The 11,735-nt window shown below is 33.8% G+C and overlaps 1 long non-coding RNA gene across 2 annotated transcripts; it reads right to left on the bottom strand.

Moving 5' to 3' along the window:
* Positions 1-5,692: 5,692 nt before the first annotated feature.
* LOC25491562 (uncharacterized) lies at positions 5,693-10,897 on the bottom strand. 2 transcript variants are annotated; one of them, XR_005645988.1, is made up of 5 exons: positions 10,714-10,897; positions 9,955-10,150; positions 7,047-7,408; positions 6,063-6,870; positions 5,693-5,972 (listed from the first exon to the last, which is right to left on the bottom strand). It is a non-coding gene; the product is annotated as an uncharacterized lncRNA (long non-coding RNA). The 2 variants fall into 2 exon arrangements; XR_003011389.2 differs by having other exon boundaries at positions 7,047-7,411; positions 10,714-10,896.
* Between the last annotated feature and the right edge of the window lie 838 nt (positions 10,898-11,735).

Raw genomic sequence — 11,735 nt, 5'->3', positions numbered from 1 at the left:
GTCCATTTTTGGTATGGAGCCCTACAGTTCTTGCATTTGTATCACATGCGCTTGTTAAATAATAGAAAGAAAAAGATGACACAAAAACAGAAGCTGACTTTTACTATTAGAATCAAAATAAAACTACATGATACATGAATAAGAATAAACAATCAAAATGCCACCCCAAACTCCTCTGCATCAGCTGCCAAAAATCGCCATGACAAAATTAGTGTACCAAATTGTAAGAAAATCAAGAATTATCAACAAAAATGAAACATGTGTTAATAAATTACAAATAAAACCAACCTCAGAAGGTGAGCAACCCCAGTCTTTGCACAGCCCCTTCAATAATTATTTATCGCGCGCAGATAGTTAGCTTCAATTTTATCAGGTATTTGTAACAATGCGTTCAACAAAAAATCTTGTTGTGATTGGGCTGCAATTGATAAATATTTGAAATAGAGTAACATAGTTAACTATGTTCACTATTGCTGTGAACAATTCTACATTATAAAGAAAGAAGCAATAAAAGGAACAGAGAAATGAATGATGAGTTCATGGGAGAAAAAAAAATAGAGTAACATCATGGTTTACACTCCAACATTTTATAGTGACTCACAACTTTGTCTTGTGTTGCAACACAGTTCTCTCGATTTTGAAACAACCAAAACATGATATTATTGACCATTGGACTGATATGCATCAAATAAACTATGCCTTAGATTCACATTATTCCTTTCAAAGAGGAAAATCCAAGAACATAATATATCTAAAACAAATTACCGGATAAAAATAATAATCAAGCTGCATATTTTATTCCTTCTAAATCTCTCACATGACAGTACTGAAAGTGTAATTAACAAAGAAAATAAAAGAAAAGAATTCATTCAAGAATGTAACGGCAACAAAGAAAATTTTAAAGTCTAAATCTAAAACACACATTTGTAACTCAAAAAGAACATGAGTGGTGAAAGTGAAATATAATGAGATATTCAATCAAAGATGTAAATGGAGAATTAATTAAAGCTGGAAACTTTACACAAAAGGTGATGAAAGAAAAATAAATGCATGGAAGAAAAAAGAAAGAACTTACTCTAGCTCAGGATTTGAAGGTGAGCGAAAATTTGTGATCTTCAGTCGTCAAATCCAAGTCTCGTTTTGACGGAATGCTTTAGAGATCACATGAAAAGCTTCGGTAGGCAATCATTACCACCTAAACCTTCACCGCAAGCTACCATCACCGTGAGCTAGAACCGCATTTACTTCCTTCCATAATAGGTCTTCTGTTGTGAATTCGGACAAAATCATAGCAATGAATAACAAAGAAGTGTCGAGCAAAGGAAGTGGTAATCAATAGATAAAGTGTCTCCAAACAACAACAACAAAACAAACCTAAATCTAAATCTGAGTGTAGAGCAACACCACAAGCATAATCAAAGCATATAGAGATAAGAAATGGAAGAAAGGAACAAACACACCAAGATGTTGACCCAGTTCGGTCCAATATGACCTAATCTACGGGAGAGAGCAGCCCTCCAATCCACTATGATGAAAGTGTTACAAAAGAGCTACAAAAAATTAGCTTATAGCTTACAAAAGAACAAGACCTAATTTCTACCCATTTTGTGTCACCCACACTCTCAATAATGAATCCTAAGAGAAAACACAAAAGGAAGTTTTTGATCCTTCCAATGGTGAAATCTCATTACCCAAGGTGTTTACAATGTTTCCCAACCCAAGAGATCCTCGCTACAAAGACACTCAAACCTCAAGTTACCTCCTTTGTAATCCAAGTTTCTCTCTCTTCAAGCTCTACTTCAAAATCTGCACAAGAACACTTATATAGCAGTCTTCAACTGTCAAAATTGTGTCAAGTTTTCCCAAATCGTGACACGATTAGTGCGTACGTCCCAAGGTACGACCAACCTTATCCTGAAAACGTGCCCAACAAGTTTAAAATCGTGTCACGTTTTCCCAAAAACGTGCCACGATTAGGCACCCTGAAAAACAGCTCTCGACGTTGCAAAATCGTGACACGTTGATGAAATCGTGTCACGATTTCTCTGTTCTTCCAAACCATAAATTTGAAGCCAATTTACAACATTCTCCACCTTGACTTCTAATTTGTGGTGATGTCATTTTAACCATCATCCACCATGCTGCTCTTTCCAAAAGGGAATTACTCTTCAATAAACTTGATCAAGTCCAAGCAATGCTTGAACCTTGATCTAGGCAATGACTTGGTAAACACATCCGCCTGATTCTCTTCCAATGTCAGTTTTTCCACCACAATCTCTTTTGATTCAATCATGTCTCTAACAAAGTGCAAGCGAATGTCAATGTGCTTAGTCCTCTCATGATACACTTGATGATTCGCCAAGTGAATGGCACTTTGACTATCACAATGTTCTGATGTGGGATTCTGTTCAAATATTTTGATTAATCATTGCAAATTTTTCTTGATTATGGAATAATTTTGTTAATAAGTAGATTTGAAAGAGTAGTTGGTTCTAAGGATTCCAAGGTAAACAAAGTTATTGCAAGATTTTGTCCAAGTGATTTCCTGAAGAAATTAATAACTTCAAGTGATTTTCAAGGTAAACACTTTAAGTTAATGCAAGATTTTGTCCAAGTTCTAGTACAAGTGTCTCCAATAAATTCACATAATTTGAAAATAACTCCAAGTGTTGCAAAAATCTTCGAGTACCTTGAAATTACGATAAGAAAATGACAAAAAAACACAAGTTTCCAAAAGGACCAAAAAATACAGTTCAGTTAAAAATATTATATTTGGGTTGGTTCAGTTCGTAGGCAACAAAAGAGTTAATTGAACCATAAATTCGGTTCGGTTCAAACCACAAATGGTTTGGTTCAGTTTTTTCAAACCATTAGGATGGTTCGGTTTTTATATTTTGTACCTTTAGAGAACCAAGGTCCTGCAACCGTAGAATCCTTGTTGTGTTAATTAGAGTTAATGTGATATAAAACACAAATTGTATAAAGTATACGTTTTATTACATCTCTAATCAATAACTAAACTGTAACATGCTCCTAAAACAACCTTAGAATAGACATATTTTCAGGACCCTTGAAAATGACTCAATGTCATGCACAACAGCATATTTGCAGGTATTGGATTTGGACCTCCGCTACAGGAACAGGGACATCCACCTCTTGAAATTCTAAACAAGAAACATGACTTCCTTGTTCAGCTGCCAAACAATGATAAAATCCTCTGCATTAACTCCCAAGCTTATCTCTGCGACTGGCTGACACTGCGTGCTTCGTTGGCCTTCTTGTAAGTAATAAACTTTTGTGCGAAATCCACCAGCCATTTACCTCTTCGTGTATATCTACAATTCATCATAATATTTATATATCAGTATATATATAGCTACTAACAATTTTCAGGGTAAACCAAGACTATCCAAAGAGGGGACAAATTTAAGCTCTAAGTTTCCACAAGCTCTATTTTGAGTTTCCACAAGCTAAGCTACTCTCATATACTTCCTCGGCTTAATTGATCATATAGCTTGCAAACCAAGTTCCATTTCTCTTAACCAACCAAAATACCTATTATATCTCTCCCCTTAACAATAACTGTGACTTTTAATAATCAAAACACATGTTATAAAAAATGCTAGATGTATGTTCTTACCTTGATAGAAGTTTTGGACCTCTTCCTTTCTTAAAATAACGAAAAGTGATCCAGACCAGAATGCCAACCAGACTGGACCAGAAAGGCCGCGACATCAGAACCGCACAGACAAGGGAAGGAAGTTTGGGGAAGAAGAGTCCACAAAATATCTAATAAACACATAAGTAAAGAGAGAAACTCAGGATCCAAAAAATGGGTACGTGTCTACAAATATATATATATATATATATATATATATATATATATATATGGGGAATGCTATAACACACCCATTCATTTTTAAGAAGGTGTGCATTAGCATGATACATCCTTTTGAGTTGGACCAAAACACCATTACTTTTAAATTAATAATAACATCTTTGTCCACTGCATCCCAGTTCTTCTTATTATCATGTACATTTTTGCAACCAGAAACAACTTAATTCTTATTTGATTCCATGGAAGCATCACCAGAAACAATAGCACTCTCATTCACTGCATGCCGTTCTTATCTTCACTTATATTTTCATCTTGACCAGCACCAGTAGCATTGTTATCCGCTGGCACATCAATATTGTCACGACCATAAGCACATACATTATTATCTTCCTCACGATATACAATAACATCCTCTTCTTCTGTTGGTTTATCATACAAGAGAGATGTTGTAGTCTTCTCAACAATGAATCCCTCCCCAAAAACAACCATAATCTTCACCTTGTTACCAGGTTCTAGATTTGATGTTATACTCTGCAAATCCACATCTTCAAACGAGGTTAGTGTATCTCTTTTATAAACCTGAATGGTTCTCTTTGTGTAATTTATGATCAACACACCTTGGAGACCTTCTGATGTTATGTTCTCGAGAGAAGAGTAGTAGACAATAAATAACATCATACTCTTCAGGTTTCGCCCTTTCATTGCACTACAAGAAAACTGTGTTTTACAGTCGGCCTGAAATCCACTCTAACTGGGTAAAAACGGACGCTGACAATGATTTAGCGTCGAGGTTGGGGGCAGGCTAAAAAACTTGAAGCTACTGTGTAGCGTCTACTCTCTGGACTCCGAGGCTATTGTAGCATCAGTTATGTTGAGTATAATTCGACTCTACAATGAGCCGAGGCTATTAATTTCAGCATCTGAAAAGTCAACGAAATCATGTAGAGTCAGCTCAACCGATGCTAAATAATACACTTAGAGACGGACTGATAAACTCTAAAGTCAACATTTAAGTAGTCAACAAATTTTTAAAGAGTCGGTCACCCCAAAGGTTGCCAAAATCGCGATCTAACACCCAAGATCGTACGATTTTGCGCTTTTTATGGCCATCACCGATCTGGAGCGGTTAGCAGATCGAAAAAGACGTCGGAGCGAAAGATCGCAGAATCGGCGCTTTTCTGCAATTGATTTCGACCCGGTTTAGAGGTTGATGGCCTGACCCGACCGGGTTTGACCCGGCACCGTCCAGTATGAAAACGACCCGTTTCCACTTGAAAAGGTCAGAATATACTATTAATTTCGTTTTTGGGGAGTTGTTGGTCAGAATTTAGGGAATTGGGTATTTCTCTGAAATTTTGAATTTTTCTCCTCTTTTTCTCTGAAATAGTAATTGATTCAATTATTCATTCAATGAATTCATTCCCTCTCATCCTTCATTTGTTCTATAAATTTCAACCCATTCTCTCTTAGTTCTCATATCACAGTTTACAAATAAAAGACAAAAAAGAAAAAACGTAAAACAACCTAGTTTCACGTTGAACTAGTTTTTTTTATGTTTAAGAAATTGTTGTGTTGTTATTTTTATGAAGTTTCTAAATGATGCTCAAGTAATATGAGAATGATGATTAATGAAAAGTTTTTTTTTTATGGAAGGTTATTTTTTTTAGTATCTTTTATTATTATTTTGTCTATTAGGTGGGAGCTTACGATCCTTGTTACGATCCTATGATCTACGCTCTTTCTATGCCCCAACTAGGATCCCGATTTTGACAACCTTGGTCAGACCGATGCTAAAGTCAATATTCAAAAGTAAAAAAAAAATTATAGAGTCGGTCAGGCCGACGCTAGATGATATTTTTTTATAAAATTGCATTCCTTAACTATATACCCTATTTTCCCATTGTGCTAATAAACCAGTTAACAAATCACCTAAATAGCACTATTTAGAACGAATATAAATCATTTTCTACATAAATTATAATACTACAATGTGTAAAATAGTCCAACAATCTCATGAATGTTGAAAAAGTAAACTGAACTCTTCAATTATATTGTAGAGTTTATTTAGGATCTCTTCTGATATATGTATGTACCTCTCCTTATTTCCCTAATGTGATGATATCCTTCAACTTCTCTGATAGATCAAATAAGAAGGATGTTAATTCATAAAACAACAACTTGATAAAAAAAAACATTATAACAGAAACTTAAACCAAGTTCACACCTATCAGCACTTCCTTGTCCAGACACAAGAAGGATGCTCTGGTGAGGGGACCAGCAATGCCTTAACAATAGCAGGGTGCTCTGTTAGTCTCAAAGTTGGTTGCTGAGAGTGCTGATTCCATACCGAAAGCAGCCAAATAAACCTCGCATTGAACAAGAGGTGAATTAACCCTTTAGAATAAATGTACTAAACAATAATGTATACTTGAATTAAAATTCTAGAACAACAAGGCATGACAAAGGACATAAATGAACAAATTTAGGTTTTTAAACTACGCAAAGTCTTTGCACAAAGGCAGAAGAAAACTTCAGACATAACAGTTTAAATTTATGGTATGTAAATGACGCAAACAAGCACTTTAACCACACTTGAACATTCAAACCAACCAACCAAAACAATGGTGACAAAGGCATTAGTCACCACTAGCATGCATATACATATAAACAACATATAATTATTGGTCCAACCACACTTGAGCAATACTCTATTTGTACTACAATTTTCCAGAATTTCATTCACATAGTAAAAATTATCAAAAAAGAGTACGAAATGCTCCCTTGACATATTATAGGCAGCATTTGTCCTCAAAAAAGTTCCCAATCCGAGTATAAATGGCGTTGGCAATGGTTGATTTACCAATCCCTGTCATCCCCCATATCCCTAGCAGGAGAGAAGATTTTGATTGTTTCAATAGTTGAATCACATCTTGGGCACGAGAATGTATGCTCTCCATATGGAATGAGGCTCTTTTCTTGCTTATCATAAGAGTAGCACATTTAACTACATTTGTTATCTGTTTACCCTGTTCCTGTATAATAGAGAAACAAGAGACGATTATATGTATAACAATTCTCCAAAATGTGCATAAGTGAAAACACTAAATTTGCTAAACTCATAATAGTCAAATGAATCAAAACATTTAGTATTAAAAATGCAATAAAGATGGAGTTATATAATTTCAAATCAAGCAAGTTTATTACTTACGTCCGCATCGTAAATAAGCTCACGCAGCATATTTGGAAGCTTCATCACTGATTTCTGCTACCCAACTCATGAACTTGTCTTCATCTTCGAAAGAGGTTGTTTCCTCTTCCATTGAGATTCTATCCAGAAAATTATGTAAAGCCTCTCCGAACATATCTTCCTGCAATCTTCTGTTGGGGGAATAGACACCATCATAGAACAAAGGTAAAACAATGGGACCATCTTTAGTTCGGTAACACTCAGTTATTTTCTCCAATTCTTGAAGACACCATCTAGAATTAGTATAATTCTTTGATAATACGACTACAACAACTTTGCAATCTTCAATCACATTCAGCACCGAGGTAGATATTTGTAATATTCTGCTGAATTTGTAATAAATTGTTGTATAAGTTACATGTTAGAACATAAATAATTGTTAAAGGGGTTAATTATTTACTGAGAAATGAGACATTAGTATGTAAACATCTCGCTCATTATTCCAATGAACTCGAAGAATCTAATGGTTACGTATTAACGGAGGGTGATTGTGTCTTTTCACTTGAGGGGCATTGTGGTCATTTGGCACTTAAGATTTTTTTTCCACTTAATCTACCTACCTCTTTTACTCTCCAACTCTAGAATTCTCTTTCCCCTTCTTCCACCTTCTTAATCGGCCTCCTCTTTTCACCCTCACCCACTCAATTTTTCATGAATTTTTTTTTAGGAATCATGCAAGAAATCATGTATATGTGCTTCTAGGAGTGGCTTAAGCAAGAAACAAACTTCAAATTTCTTTCTCCCTTTATGTTTAGTCTCAACAGCCCCTTCCTCATGATTTTCCAGGTCTTCAATCTCACTGTAATCTCATGGAAAATAACTTATGAGCTTGCCTTAGAGCATTAAAGAATGGATCAATCATAAGGTGAATGGTATGATCACATTTTCATGGAAATTTATTTAGTGTAAGCTTTGTCGTATGTTGAATGTGTAATTGAAGATGATTATGTGTAGTAAAGGTATTTAGAAACATGGTATGAAGAAATAATGTGGCATATCTCCGTTCGCCACAACAAAGAGAAATGTGCTATATTTCCGTTCGCCACAACGAAGAGATAATATGGTTTATGTACAAATAGTGAAAAGAGATAAATGATATTAGTCATGTTGAAATGGTTATTTTTATATATTTATTTGAAGATGGGGTTGTAGAATTTTATGTATGACTAACAGTTGGTTCATGCTAAGAATTTTTGTCCAATAGTATTGACTTTGATATTGGAAGTATTCTTTTTTTTAGCATGAATTTGCTTTCAAAGGATGAAACTTTTAGTTTAAAAATTGTTTGGGTAAAGACCGTCACTTACCCATTATTTCTACTTTGTTTGTCATGCTCCCGTTGAATTCTTGTGACTCACCATTTCTTTGGTTTCATTTTTTTTTTAAATTCAAAGATTGCAAAAGATTAATCTCATGGAGTTTTCAGGTTTACCAAAAACATATATGCTTTGTGGAAGATGTCTGTCTTGACCATTTTTGTGAGTTACTTATGATGTAACTATTGAGATAATAGTTGTTCTTCTCTTTAAAGTCTATATATATAAATAGTGAGATAGGTTTTATATATTTTGTGATAATAAACTTGTATCTCGAAATGTCGTGAAAGCTTGTGAGTCATTACCAAAATTTTAGTATTTTAGAAAGGTGTAAGTGTTATAGTTTATTAGGCTTGCTAGGCTAAATATATCATGAGTTAGTGTTAGCCTGTGCGCCGGTCATGACTTGAAATTGGGTCGTGACAATATTTCTCGATCTCCACTTCCAATCCTCTCATTGTCCCAGAAAACAATGATTCCAACTTCTGAACTAAGAGCCGTATAGAGTTCCTGAAACACCCTACTAGAAATTACCTAGGATATCTAGCATGTGTGTTAAATTTGGCATTGGATACATTAAAATTACAATAATAAAAATTTCCTATGATTAAGACATAGAAATTCTCGTCTTATACCTCTGAAATAATACCAGTGACTTGAACTTTATATGGTCCAACAACTTCTGCTTCTTCATCACAAACCATGCTGACGTCTAATAACTTGAATATCTTAAATAAATAAAATGGATTGGGATGAGACATGATGTCTCAGTGAGTTCCACCTATCCTAAGCTGTAGGAAATCTTAGGGAACCTAGGATCGCCATATGCTCTAAACTCAACCCATTTCGAATTTATACAGTCTTTATCATACATAACTGAGCGATCGAGGATAACTAGGATCGCTACCTAGAATACTATCATGATTCAATCATAATGTATATTCTTATTCATACACATACTCATAATCATAATCATAATTCTTGACTCAACGTTCATGTCATTTATTTTACATTTCTTGACTTAAAGTTGTTCGTTGTGGCGAACGGTAACTATTTCATTTTGTTACTATGAGTCGTACTTCATAGGTTAGTTATCTCTTCGTTGTAGTAAACAATGTTTTTGCATTTGTTACTATGAGTCGTATCTCATAAGCTACATTATCTCTTCGTTGTAGCAAACAGAGATTTTTACATTTGTTACTATGAGTCGTACCTCATAAGCTACATTATCTCTTCGTAGCAAACAGAGTTTTTCTCAAAAAAAAAAAAATTCTTTTGTTTTTCTTTGAGCCTGTTACTCATTTCAATTTTTCTTTCAAATAGTTTCTATAAGTATATACATCAATTGCCTTGCTTAGCATTTTATTGCAAGAATCAATTCATATGATCAACATTTTCATAATATTGATATCATATAAAATTTCATTCACATTATCGTGACTTTGCATAACCATTAAAATCTCGTTTGTATTGAGTAAAAAAAGTAAATAACACAATTTCACTGACATGATTAAAACTACCCAAAGGGAGAGTTAACTAACTAAGGAACTCACCATGAATCATTACAGGAAGTTGAAAGCAGCTTATCCCCAATTTGCAGCTTCTTCTATCTCCAAAACTCCATAATCATTTTTCCAAAATAGCTTATGCCTTAGCTTATCGGTCTTTCCCTTTCTAAAACAACTCAACCCACTTGTGACATACTCTTACTTAATGAACCAGCATATACAAAAATTCTCATTTCAGTCCCTGCACCAGAAGTTCATTGTTTGGCCATTTAAGCACTTCAAAATACAGCTTAATTACAATTTAAGCACTTTTGTAATTACTAGAACAGCTTATAATTTTACCATTACTCATATACCAGTTTAACATATCTCTCCAAATCTGTTCATCACAAAATAATATCTGAAACAGCTCAAATTCAAACTTAAGCTCTTATCCAAACAGCTCAACTAACAACTTATGACTTCTATCAAATTAATTTCGAGCCAACCTTTAACAAAGAAGTTAAAACATGTATAATCAGCCCTATGAACCTTTTTTACAGCAGTTTAAATTCACAACTTTGTCATTTAAGGCATTTTGCTCAAAACAGCTTAACTGACAACTTATGACCTCTAAACAATTCAATTTCAGAATCAAATAATACATGTATACACAGCTCCTAACCCATTTCTACAGAAATCCTCGCATGTTAAATTCAAAAAAATCGATTATGGAAGCTTTTGGAACAACTTATGACTTTTAGCTTCTAGCTTTTCATTCCAAACAACAACAACAACAACACTAATGCTGCTAACAACCCTTACCTTAATCTTGACATTTCAATTCAATAGATGAAGCTCATGATGAGGCTTTTATTGTTATATTAGTAATAGTGGGAATAGAATACCCCATTCCATTGTAAATTCACAACTTCTGTTGTCCTGTCATATTCTTGTAAAATGTCATATGTGGACTTGTTCTGTTAAACTCAATTCTTTGATTATGACGTGGTTAAATTAGTATAAACAAAAAATTAACTAGTTATATTCATATCATAGTCAAATATCATTTCTTAGATCATAATGGAACCCTATTTCTTTATACAAAAATAAAATGTCATTCGTTGGACTTGTTGTGGTTAAGCTCAATCTGTTGGTAATGACGTGGTTAACATAAACAAGATCTAATTAACATCATATTCATCTCTAAATATTGTATCACAAATCAAAACTCTTTTGTCAAATATGGTGACATGCTTATATTAAATTGAACTTGTTGTGGTTAAGCCTCAATTATTTGATAATGACATGATTAAATTAACTAAAACAAATAATTAACATCATATTCATAGCTAAATATTAGTATTTATCAAATCAAGTTGGAATCCTTTGTAGAGATGGAGTTTTGAAAAAAGGGGGAGGAAACAGGCGAGGATTGATTCTCATCATATATACAAGGAAGGTGAGCTCACCAAACAAGAATAGATCCTATAGTAAAGTATTAAAACTAAGTAAACAACAAACGGTAAAAACAGAAGAGTGAATATCCATTTTGATCCTTACAAAATATTCAGGAGTCTAATTAGTTATCGACAAAAAAATTACCACATTTAGTCCTTACAAAATTAAATCGATACAATTTATTAATCGGTCAATATTTTTCTCTTACAGATTTTTTTCTCTATTTTAAATCATGTGCGGCAGTTCAATTGTCTTACTGACTATCAGTATATTGGATATTTAGTTCCTACAAAATATTTTTTGGGACAATTTGGCCCCAATTAAATAAACGAAACTAGTCATTATCTTTTGATTTCGTTGTAACAAAAAAAATTAGTTAAATTTTA

The sequence above is a fragment of the Medicago truncatula genome, chromosome 4 (genome assembly GCF_003473485.1).
Source record: "Medicago truncatula cultivar Jemalong A17 chromosome 4, MtrunA17r5.0-ANR, whole genome shotgun sequence".
Lineage (NCBI taxonomy): Eukaryota > Viridiplantae > Streptophyta > Magnoliopsida > Fabales > Fabaceae > Medicago > Medicago truncatula.
This window is presented reverse-complemented; position numbering and strand designations above follow the sequence as displayed.